This window comes from Bolinopsis microptera, chromosome 6 (assembly GCF_026151205.1).
Source record: "Bolinopsis microptera isolate Bmic1 chromosome 6, MBARI_Bmic_1.0, whole genome shotgun sequence".
Taxonomy (NCBI): domain Eukaryota; kingdom Metazoa; phylum Ctenophora; class Tentaculata; order Lobata; family Bolinopsidae; genus Bolinopsis; species Bolinopsis microptera.
In genome coordinates this window covers 20,140,590-20,153,633 of record NC_087077.1, presented here as the reverse complement: position 1 = coordinate 20,153,633, position 13,044 = coordinate 20,140,590, and the positions used below count along the sequence as shown (strand labels likewise).

General features: G+C 36.4%; 1 long non-coding RNA gene across 3 annotated transcripts; it reads left to right on the top strand.

Moving 5' to 3' along the window:
* The first annotated feature begins 4,555 nt into the window (after positions 1–4,555).
* On the top strand, positions 4,556–12,640 carry LOC134817307 (uncharacterized). Of its 3 annotated transcripts, none has more exons than XR_010160520.1 (3): positions 4,556–4,600; positions 11,076–11,216; positions 11,559–12,640. It is a non-coding gene; the product is annotated as an uncharacterized LOC134817307 (long non-coding RNA). The 3 variants fall into 3 exon arrangements; XR_010160519.1 differs by lacking the exon at positions 4,556–4,600 and adding an exon at positions 9,176–9,204; XR_010160521.1 differs by lacking the exons at positions 4,556–4,600; positions 11,559–12,640 and adding exons at positions 9,176–9,204; positions 11,484–11,511.
* The last annotated feature ends 404 nt before the right edge of the window (positions 12,641–13,044 follow it).

Below are 13,044 nucleotides of genomic sequence, written 5' to 3'. Positions count from 1 at the left end.
CCAGCTACTACTACTAGTTACTATAGTAACACTACTAGTTACTATAGTTACATATCTCCAGCTACTACAACAACTACTAGTTACTATAGTAACACTACTAGTTACCATAGTAACACTACTAGTTACTATAGTAACACTACTTGTTACTATAGTTACATATCTCCAGCTACTACAACAACTACTAGTTACTATAGTAACACTACTAGTTACCATAGTTACATATCTCCAACTACTACAACAACTACTAGTTACTATAGTAACACTACTAGTTACCATAGTTACATATCTCCAGCTACTACAACAACTACTAGTTACTATAGTAACACTACTAGTTACCATAGTTACATATCTTCAGCTGCTACAGCAACTACTAGTTACTATAGTAACACTACTAGTTACCATAGTTACATATCTCCAGCTACTACTACAACTACTAGTTACTATAGTAACACTACTAGTTACCATAGTTACATATCTCCAGCTACTACAGCAACTACTAGTTACTATAGTAACACTACTAGTTACCATAGTTACATATCTCCAGCTATACTACTACAACTACTAGTTACTATAGTAACACTACTAGTTACCATAGTTACATATCTCCAGCTACTACAACAACTACTAGTTACTATAGTAACACTACTAGTTACCATAGTTACATATCTCCAGCTACTACAACAACTACTAGTTACTATAGTAACACTACTAGTTACCATAGTTACATATCTCCAGCTACTACAACAACTACTAGTTACTATAGTAACACTACTAGTTACCATAGTTACATATCTCCAACTACTACAACAACTACTAGTCACTATAGTAACACTACTAGTTACCATAGTTACATATCTCCAGCTACTACAGCAACTACTAGTTACTATAGTAACACTACTAGTTACCATAGTTACATATCTCCAGCTACTACTACTAGTTACTATAGTAACACTACTAGTTACTATAGTTACATATCTCCAGCTACTACAACAACTACTAGTTACTATAGTAACACTACTAGTTACCATAGTAACACTACTAGTTACTATAGTAACACTACTTGTTACTATAGTTACATATCTCCAGCTACTACAACAACTACTAGTTACTATAGTAACACTACTAGTTACCATAGTTACATATCTCCAACTACTACAACAACTACTAGTTACTATAGTAACACTACTAGTTACCATAGTTACATATCTCCAGCTACTACAACAACTACTAGTTACTATAGTAACACTACTAGTTACCATAGTTACATATCTCCAGCTGCTACAGCAACTACTAGTTACTATAGTAACACTACTAGTTACCATAGTTACATATCTCCAGCTATACTACTACAACTACTAGTTACTATAGTAACACTACTAGTTACCATAGTTACATATCTCCAGCTGCTACAGCAACTACTAGTTACTATAGTAACACTACTAGTTACCATAGTTACATATCTCCAGCTATACTACTACAACTACTAGTTACTATAGTAACACTACTAGTTACCATAGTTACATATCTCCAGCTACTACAACAACTACTAGTTACTATAGTAACACTACTAGTTACCATAATTACATATCTCCAGCTACTACTACTACAACTACTAGTTACTATAGTTACACTACTAGTTACCATAGTTACATATCTCCAGCTACTACAACAACTACTAGTTACTATAGTAACACTACTAGTTACCATAGTTACATATCTCCAACTACTACAACAACTACTAGTTACTATAGTAACACTACTAGTTACTATAGTTACATATCTCCAGCTATACTACTACAACTACTAGTTACTATAGTAACACTACTAGTTACCATAGTTTCATATCTCCAGCTACTACAACAACTACTAGTTACCATAGTAACACTACTAGTTACTATAGTTACATATCTCCAGCTATACTACTACAACTACTAGTTACTATAGTAACACTACTAGTTACCATAGTTACATATCTCCAGCTACTACAACAACTACTAGTTACTATAGTAACACTACTAGTTACCATAGTTACATATCTCCAGCTACTACTACTACAACTACTAGTTACTATAGTTACACTACTAGTTACCATAGTTACATATCTCCAGCTACTACAACAACTACTAGTTACTATAGTAACACTACTAGTTACCATAGTTACATATCTCCAGCTACTACTACTACAACTACTAGTTACTATAGTAACACTACTAGTTACCATAGTTACATATCTCCAGCTACTACAACAACTACTAGTTACTATAGTAACACTACTAGTTACCATAGTTACATATCTCCAGCTACTACTACTACAACTACTAGTTACTATAGTTACACTACTAGTTACCATAGTTACATATCTCCAACTACTACAACAACTACTAGTTACCATCGTAACACTACTAGTTACCATAGTTACATATCTCCAGCTACTACAACCACTACTATCTCCCTCTGATACGATAAGAGCGGGGATTATGAACTAAATGAGCAGCTTATCTGAAGTAACGGGAGTATTATTATATTAGTCGGAGTCTGGAAACTATACTGTTTTTATAATTTACCTGCTACAAACTGTTTTGAATTAGGATAAAACGGTAATTACCGAAGGCTTGGCTGTAGCTTAGCGGTATTTCAGGCATGAAATATCGGTATGTTTGCTAATTGTTCAAAGTTTGGGGAATGGCAGAATGTTTACGGCTACAAGAAAATTGAAAGGAATATTTAAGGTAAGCGACATGAAGTTTAAGCTTCATAACTATTAACCATGGATAATTGATAAGCATGAGCCAAAACACAGTCATTTGGGTGATCTTTAGTCAAAATGCAGATGACAGGAAACCAGCAAGCTTCCGGTAATTCTCAAAGTAGTTGAATAGCGCGACCCCCTGGATGACTTGCAGTTAATTAAGCTCTTTATAAACGTAATATTATGTTATTATGAAGGAGTGCATAGACAACTGTTCCGGTCCAACCATAAGTGACTAGTCATCATCTGCATCATCTGCATCACTAATGGACCCTTTGGCGCCACCCTGCTTGACTTCCATCCTTGCTGTAACCTTGCCTTTAAAACTGATAAAATAATGGTCACCAATGTAAAACTAAAGGTGCCATCACTCGTGGAAGCTCAGTAGAAATGTGGCCATGAGGCACAGCGGCATGAATGGCTGTACTGAAGTGGAACTATTGTGATCGGATATAGCGCGACCTGCAGAACAGAGAGAGAGAGATATAGCGCGACCAGAACAGAGAGAGAGAAAGAGATATAGCGCGACCAGAACAGAGAGAGAGATATAGCGCGACCAGAACAGAGAGAGAGAGAGAGAGAGCGATATATAGCGCGACCAGAACAGAGAGAGAGAGAAAGAGATATAGCGCGACCAGAGACGATTCATTTACTTGGAAACCACATATGAAATCGCCTGAATTTTAATTGATGATCCGGTAGCGGTTTAGAAGGCCTCATCGGTATGTATTACTATTACTGATTGCCGACAGATACATTCTGGGATTACGATTTTAAAATTAAACAATCATAAAGTCCGTGTTATATTTTGGAACTGATATCAATGTGCATAAAATAAATAAACAAAGCTTGTTCACTTACTACTTAAACCAGTTATTATAATTATATATTGATAAATTACAACTAAAAATTCCCGACAAACTACAAGTTACTCAAGGCTATTGAACGTTTATTGGGATAAGAGAACGGCTAAAGCTAAGTACAGTACCTAGGCGGAGGTACACGGCGGTACAGTCAGTACCGCCGTGTGCCTCCCCCAAAATTCTCTTACTTACTCTTACTACTACTCTAGACCCGACCTCCACCTAGTTTTACTCCTCCCACTATTTTTACAACACTGCGTAATCTTCTGGAGACGCCGGTACGTGCGTTTAAACTGAATATCCGCTTTAGATTCTAGTTACCATAGTTACACTACTAGTTACCATAGCTCGGCTCCCTTAAAGTCTGGCTGCTTGAGAATGGATATTTTGTCATAACTATTTCATCTGGGAATCAGATAGTCTAGTTTTTAAGTAGGAGTTTGATCTATGTTAGAAATATTTGTGCGCAGATAGCTTCAACATCAGCAGTCAGCTCATCCCCGCTTGCTTACTACTCGTGACCTCAGAACCTGGTAAAATGTGCCACAGTTCAGGAAGAGTCAATGTTTCTGCACTTAGTTGGTGGGTCACCCGGTATCAAGTGACAAACCCGACAACCAAGATCCATTTATATTTACATGTACATTACCATGCAAATATGCAGGATTATCCGCAATTAATCGGCTCTGGATTTACGCTGTGCATGACATAGAGCTCATAAATCCCAGCTTTCCCTAAAGGATAGAGAACTCTAACTGCAGGACCAACCAGCGTTGCTCAGCAACCCACGTGACCCTGCCACCCTCCTATTGGAGTCCCAGGTAGATCACGCGTTACCAGGGCAACCCCCTCATTGGTCTCAATTAGGGTCACGTGGCAACATGTTCCTGCCAATTTCGAGGTTTTCGTAACGCGCGTACTCCGAGAACAGATTCGCTATCTACAGGCTGTTTGGGAGGTGTGCACCGATTCAAGGACTTTTTGTTGGGTAAGTTTTGCTTTATGTTATAGTTATAGTTTATGTTATAGTTTGTTATAGTTTGTTGCTCGGCCTTGCCGAGAGAAAAGATTTGTATACCTGTTAGAGCATCGATATTTTCTAGAGGTACGTATCATGGTTATGTATGCGGTCATGAGCCGTAAGCCCACCCTAAGGCTTCCAAGTGAATTGCGTAATGTAATAATTATGAATTCTGGTTCTTTTTGATAACTTCGCGGACCGTCGATACAAATACATTCCGTAACTGTACTACCATTATAGCTAGTACAAACAATAGTAACGGTCTTTAAAGTTCATCATTACGTTTGTTGAGCAATTACTTTGAGTTTGTGAATTAGTAACTACTCCAGGTAGGTCAGGCCATGTAAACAGTTACCATACTACTAGTTACCATAGTTACACTACTAGTTACCATAGTTACACTAATAGTTACCATGTTTACAGTTTACTCTCACAATGTATTCAAACTTCTATTTACAGAACCTACGTTACATAAGTATAGACATTAGACATTGTAAAGCTGTTATATGGGCATTGGGCAGCTGTATTGCGCATAGTTTAACTTTAGCACATCGTGTTTTCTGTTCACTCACTTTTAACAACATCTGGTACTGGAGTCAAGAAATTTGATCCCTTAGTGTTTTAGTTTTGTAGTTACCATAGTTACACTACTAGTTACCTTAGTGTTTTAGTTTTGTAGGCTAAAGATGGCAAATAATACTATTAGAGGTTAGGAAACTTGTATCAAATGTTTTAATTGTTGCTCGTTAATCTTTCCTCTGATTACTCTCTTGTTAGTTCATTGCCCGTTGGTCGTCAAAAGCAGTTAAAAATGTCATACAGCTATCCCTTTTCGGATACTTTATGTCGATTGATAGACAAGCTTCTACTTTTGTTACTTAATTTGGCTTTTGACCCTGACTCTGCTAGGGCCTGTAACACTACTAGTTACCATAGTTACACTACTAGTTCTGCAGCCCTAGCTCTGGCATGTTCTTATCTGCAAAAGTGCAACGGTAATGTCAAAAGAACCTTTCGACCACTTTTCGACACTGAATTGAGCAAGATATGGCCAGGTAGGATTGCTTGCGGAGATGGCCAGGTACCTACCTTGTAGGATAACTCTTCACAAACTGCCTTATATATTTATCGTTGGATAGATAGTTTCTGCTCCTATTCTGAAAATGCCAGGACCGTCTCTATTCTTTATGTTATGTGTATAAGGTGCCCCAAAATAGGGTGCAGGTAACCAGGTTACACTACTAGTTACCATAGTTACACTAATAGTTACCATAGTTACACTACTAGTTACCATAGTTACACTACTAGTTACCATAGTTACACTACTAGTTACCATAGTTACCAGGACCGTCTCTATTCTCCTGGTTATGTGTATAAGGTGCCCCAAAAAAGGGTGCAGGTGATCAAGTGAGTTTTGTTTAAAACTGTTATATGATGCAGTTTTGCTCCAGAATATGCTTTAAATTCGATCAGAAACCCGTTTATCCTTTTGAAGCTGCTGCTGACCCCATATATCCCTATTTTACTTTAGGCGGGGGGAGGGGGGATCAGGTACTAAGTGCCGTACATGACGTCGACTAAGTGCACTTTTGGAATTTACAAAAAGCATCCACCCACCCCCTTCACGGTACTAACTGCTTTTTCGGATAATATTTAGGACACCCACCCCCTTTTGCCGGCTTTTGCGGTACTAACTGTTGAGAAATCACGGTACTAACTGTGTCTTGGTATATAAAATAAGATACCCACCCAGAAATTGCTTTAAACAGCTCATTAAACATTGGAAAATGGGCAAATTATACCCACTATTTAGTAGGGGTTTTGTTTTCAATGTAGTCGAATTAGATTAAAAGTTACAAAAATATTTAAAAATATTTTAAAAACCCAAAAAAACCTCAAAACCCATTCCGAAGATTGAAATTTGATGTAAAATGGGTTTTTTGGGGTTGAACATCCCCTATTTTCTTCCTAACTGCGTTTTGGAAGAAAATATGACCCACCCACCCAACGTCACGTACGATTCTGACCTAATGATCCCCCCCCCCCCCCCCCTTTTAGGTAGAGTCAACTTCTATATTTCAAGGCTGTAACTCATTAAGGAACAGCTAAACCATGATGTGATCCACCCTGTCAACCCCTGCATGTTAATTGACATCCCTTTACTTCCGATCCCTTTACCTCTGATCTCTCTACTTCCGATCCTTCTACTTCTGCTCCCTCTATCTTTGCTCTTTCTACTTCTGATCGACCAATTTCTTATCTCTCTACTTCTAATCCGTCTACTTCTGATCTTTCTACTTCTGATATCTTTACGTCGAATCCCTCTACTTCCAATCCTTCTACTTCCGATCCTTCTACTTCCGATCCTTCTACTTCTGCTCCTTCTATCTTTGCTCTTTCTACTTCTGATCGACCAATTTCTGATCCTTCTACTTTTGATCCCTTTACCTCTGATATCTTTACTTCCGATCCTTCTACCTTATCGGACCTTATTTGGACGGACATTAAATGAACGTACATAATTATGAACGGACATTAATATGAACGCTAGAAGGCATTCAAAACCATCAAAAATCCGATTTTTTTTCATTTCTTTTGACGTTTTTTTTTTATACCAGCAAATGATCTTTAAATCCATTTTTTATACAATAGCATATAATATAAGCATTTCAATACTCAACACTCAATATATTACATTGCAGTAGCCGACCGCAATACAGAACAGTTTTAAGTTCAACGTACAATTTTTATTTTTACAATTTATTGTTACGAAAACTTACTATTTATTGTTACTAAAACCAACTATTTATTGTTACTAAAACCTTTTACAACGGTAACTTAATCTCAATACTCAACACTCAATATATTACATTAAAGCAGCCGACCGCAGTATAGAACCTTTTTAAGTTCAAAATGTATTATCAAATTTACTTACTTAGTTTTATCATTTGTTGCTACTATAATATACTAGCGGGTTCAAAGGACAATAAACGGCGTGGAACTTATTGACATTTTGATCTTAGAAAAATATTTTATTACTCTTCAATAAAGTTGTACTATTAAGTATGAACAAGTTTTTCTTTTCTGCAAATACCAGTGTACTAAATTGTGTGAGTCCTATATAATAATGTTTCTTCCCGGTACTCCTAGCGAAAATTACCCGCGTGAACCGAACGTCCGAGCGTACCCACTTTTGAAAGGTAATTAAAATAGAGTATTCACATACCTTATCAATACTAGCAGGAACCCGTATAACCCTAAAATGGTGTCAAGACTCAAGAGACTAAAATAATTATTACCTATTTAATTCGCGTTTTTGACACCACTTGGGGGTCCAAATTTTGGGCTCTAAAATTCCTATTCATTGGCCAATTTTTCATTTTTCATGCTGATTTGGAGGCCGTTAAAGCATTTGACCCAGTCAAAAAAGTTTCAGTTGTATATCTTTTACGGTTTTTGCGGAAAGTCGCGTTAAAGTTGATGCCGTGGTGTCAGTAAAATGGTACGGATCTTACTATATATAGTAAGATAACAACGTCGGACAATGTCCTTGGCAACACGATTTACCGTAATATCTAGAGGCTGGAACAAGTTTGTCATGTTGGCGGGGACTAGCTCATGAACTATGTTGTTGAGTGCCATAATTTCGTTGACTTTTTCCGCCAAGTGACCCTTGAAAACATCATATACTAATAGAGTTTTCTGTGCCTCTGGCAGACCAAGGAGAACCTTTCATTCGTTAACTTACGGCACAATAAAGTTCTCATAGTTGTCATATTCTGGACAAAAAGTTCGAAGTGGAAAAATGTTTGAAAAAAATTCAACGGACTTTAACTTGGACGGACCTTAAATGAACGGACTTTATTTGAACGGACATTAAGATGAACGTTAGGGCCTCCAGCGTTTAATTAATGTCCGTCCAAATAAGGTCCGATAAGGTAATCTCTCTACTTCTAATTCCTCTACTTCCGATCCCTCTACTTCCCTCTATTTTTAATCCTTTTCCCACAATTTTCCTTCATCTGATTTGCCAGTTCTCATTTTCCCCCAACATTTCTTGCCAAATCAGGTTGATAAAAGTCAGGTGGTAGCATTTATATTTGAATATCTAATAGCGAATCAATAAAATGTCGTATCAATTAACACTTTATAAGAAATGATTGCACAGAGCACTTGTTCCCCTTCTCTAAGCGACTATACCGTGTGATTTTACTGAACCAGACTTTATCCTAATCTCTTGGTAGTGTAACTATGGTAACTAGTAGTGTAGCTATGGTAACTAGTATAAATATAGCCTCTTATCTGCTGTCCCCGGTGATAAAGTAAATCCTAGTTTAAACCACAAACAACACTATTGTTTTTAGTGATAGCAAATACCTTTAATATCACATAATGCCAGCCTAATCGGCCCAATGACCTACAAAGCTTGAATAATATGCAAGGAATTATTATACGTTGCCATTACGTGACACAACTCTCTTAGCTGGCTTCGTATTGCCGGCAACCGTTCACATGACACTATAATATTATTACTGCTGTCTAGTTGCGATAGCGTGTGTTCTTACTCACATGTTAGTCAAGTATTACTACTACTCTTCATTTATTTTACAATTGAAAGATTGATTACTTTTTTAAATATCACAAACTAAGATTTTTGACGATTTTTGATTCTGCACACATATATGAGTATGATTTTTTTAAAAGCAATTTTTGTTGCAAACTCCATTTGTAACCTGCACCATAAGTAATTCATTCGTTTGATCTTTTGTTCATGTACACGGGAGCCTAGCCTCGGGGCTACCACGTGGGCTACCACATGACTACCACGTGACACCACGTGGGCTACAATGTTAACCACGTGTGAGCTAACTCCCAGCCTACATCATGCTGTGATTTTACAAATTACCCGCCAAAGTCATTCCAACTTTACAAGGGACCGACCCATTAATCGTATAATGAAGCAGTCCCTGATAAAGTAGCTGACATAAATTGTAAATTGTTCAGACTATAATAATGTCATTTGTTAGATTGCTTGCTAAAATGGTCCTTTGACAAAGTTCCTCAAGCGAAGTAGTCAGACAATGAATGATTGGAACTGATCACGTGACTAGTGAAGCCCACTCATTCTGCCGAGAAAATGATTGACAATTATACCCTCTAATGGGAGAGAGGCTGCACGGTAGTTCTCGTGGGTTTGATAGTGAGGGAGATGCTTTATAAGGATCAGTTATTTGGGCTCCGCCTCAACAGAATTACTAGTTGGGTGACAAATGTTGGGATGAATATTAAAATTAAAACTACAAGAAAGTTCAACTTTGATAGTTCAATCATTTATCATGACCACTCAGACCAGACTAAAAATATTTTATTGCGAACCTAATATTCTTCGCTGACGTTTTGTTTTTTAACGATACTGAAAACTAAAGTAAAAATCTTAAAGTTATAAATAAAACTATTTTTGTAGAATAACTAAAACTAAAGATATGTAACCCGGTATAGCGTCTTTAACATTGTCAGTGTAGTTGAGACCTGCGAGTTTGCCGTGAGTCACACATTTTTATCTGCTTCTTATTTGAACCGAATTTTTACAACAAATATCTTGTGATGATTTTTAAAAACCATTCTCAACTTTAAAATGGTAATTACAATTGAACACCCCATAGTTAATAGTTATACTTATCCTGTTATCAGCCTTCATTTTTTGGCCTTGACGTTTCCGCTTGGTCTTGACTCTTGAGATTAATGAATTACAGTTATTAAGGCTCAAAAGAACTTAAGGCCGGTAAATTTAACCTTTCCTAAATGGAAGCTAATTTCTGCCGCAAAATTTTGCAGAATCATCAAACTTTCAGCCAAAATAACTCGAGTTTATAAAAACGTGTTGGATTTTGAATTTATTACGTTGTCACCATGAATTGAAGTTCTTACTCTATTTGATCCAGTGTGCTGAGCGCGAAAATTCAATATTTGGCTAAATTACATGGAATGAGGAAGGATTTAGCCTTTAGGTCACATAAGCAATAAGAGAACAGTAAAACTTTACATCCCAAAACTCAAAGTTAAAGGCCGATTTGTTCAATTCAAATTAGCTTCATCTCTGATATCTTATTTTGAAAGATACTCGTACTCGTGATGGTGTAATTTGGCGTCAGCACCTTGCAGCTTACCACCAAATTCAAACCCATGAGCAAATGAATCCACCATCGTCCAAATCTCTCAAAATAACATATCAGAGATAAAGCTAATTTCAAATGAACTTTAAATTTGAAGTTAATATTGGAAGGCATAGAAAACTTTGATAAAACTCTATTTTTGTTTTTTTTAACTTGATTATTTGATTAAATACCTTGGCTGCTGAAAATTTGTCTGACAAGCATTTCATATCAAACGTTTTGCTTCTTCAGACAATCCAGTATATTCTATATATGCTGCATATTTTCAGATAAACTGGTATATATTCTGGGTCGACACTAGGCCTGGCCATGAACAACTCCATTATTGTGTTGGGATGGAACATAACGGTAACCATGGTAACGGAGACTTTCCTGCTTTCCAAGCAATCAACGGCGCTTTGAGTTTAAACGTGAGTTATAAAACATTTCCTTGTGTTTGAGTAATGTTATAAAATATTGCCTTGTGTTTTAGCAATGTTATAAAGCATTTTCTTGTGTTTTAGTTTTGTAATAAAACATTTCCATGCGTTTAAATAATGTTATAAAACATTTCCTTGTGCTTGAGTAATGTTATAAAACACTTCCTCGTGTTTGACTATTGTGATCAATATCCATCATGTGAAAACGGCCGAGTGAAGGCTCGTGTTTATTTGACTGTCACTTTTATAACTCCCTAGAACCCAGAGGAGGCCACAAACCGAGAGGCTCGTGTTTATTTGTAGTTTCAGACTGTCACTTTTCTAACTCCCTAGAACCCAGAGGAGGCCACAAACCGAGAGGAGGACGAGCTGCTGTGTCAGTTTATAGCTCTCCGACTGATACACATAGCAGCACAGATAGATAGGAACCTAGAGAGAAGAGCGAGAAGGGAGCGGGCAGATACCAGGGGTAATGTGCTGGGGAGCCTGGTCTCGGCACTGGGGTGGGTTCTGGAGGTGATCTTCAGATACTAGTGGTCTCTACTGCTGGAGGTAGTCTTCAGATACTAGTGGTCTCTACTGCTGGAGGTAACATTTCACTAATCCTTGTTTTCATGTGTGTCAGGTGTGTGCGGGTTGTAACTCAGAATCAGATGAACTTTGGTTGCTAACATTTGTTTAGATAACCCAAGGGGCTGAAAAACGTTAACAAACTTAGTAACTTTCACAATGATTCCTAAAAAGAAGACATTATTTGAACTTTCGTTTGATTTTTATAATAACATAATTCTAATGACAAACAAACTCCATTTCTTTGTTACTATGGTTACAAACTCCATTTCTCTTCATTCACGACAACATTTTAATTCAATCAATCAATCATAAGATCTTAGCGGTTAATATACTTAAAGTATTAAAAATGCACTTCGCAGAATTATTATTTTACCGTAAACTGGACATATTCTCATGATCGTTTATTTGATGTACTATTTACAAATTACATATACCACGATTGGCTACATTATTTTTGGTCAGCCTTTTTTCTTTTAATAATCACGACCGTGACTCGGTAACTAATTTTTGGTTATTACAATTTACAATTTTACAGTTCCTTAATTTTCTTAGGAACTCAGTATTTAATTTAAGAGATGCATTTCGAGCAGGAAAATTAATCTATTTTACAATGATTCCGTATCGGAACGATCAAAACTAAATTATTTCGTTAATACTTTGGTAATGAATTCAGAAAATTTTATGAATGTATGAAAATTTTTAAGGGTGTGGGTTGTGATAAATTAAATTTGTTTAACATTGAATTAAATTGAAAAATGCTAGTGATTGATTATTTTTCAGTTTTTCATCGTACTGGTACACATGTTGTATGGTACTAATGACGTGATATTTGTAGAACAGGAATGCTACCGATCTTGTTGAAATTGGTTCATAGAAATCTGGTAGCAATTGCATACTATTACTTGTAAGTTGTAACATGCTTGTAACTGCCAAAATAACTTTAAATCATTTCCATAAATTCTGTACATATCACGTCATTGTAATGGTTATTGATAGTTCAAAATCCTATGATAAGTCAACAATAGCATACACTATAAAATAGAAAAAAATATACAATATTGATACTCCATCGATCCAGATAATCACAGCATTTCAGTTTTATATTTTCCGACCCTATTAGTTTTAAAAACTTGCAAACACTTTGGCAAAATAATAAACGAAATTAATAGGCCTCAATCACTATCAACCTTTTATTCTCAAATTCCTTCTAATCTGTGAGAATTTTATTAATTATCTCATTTTGACC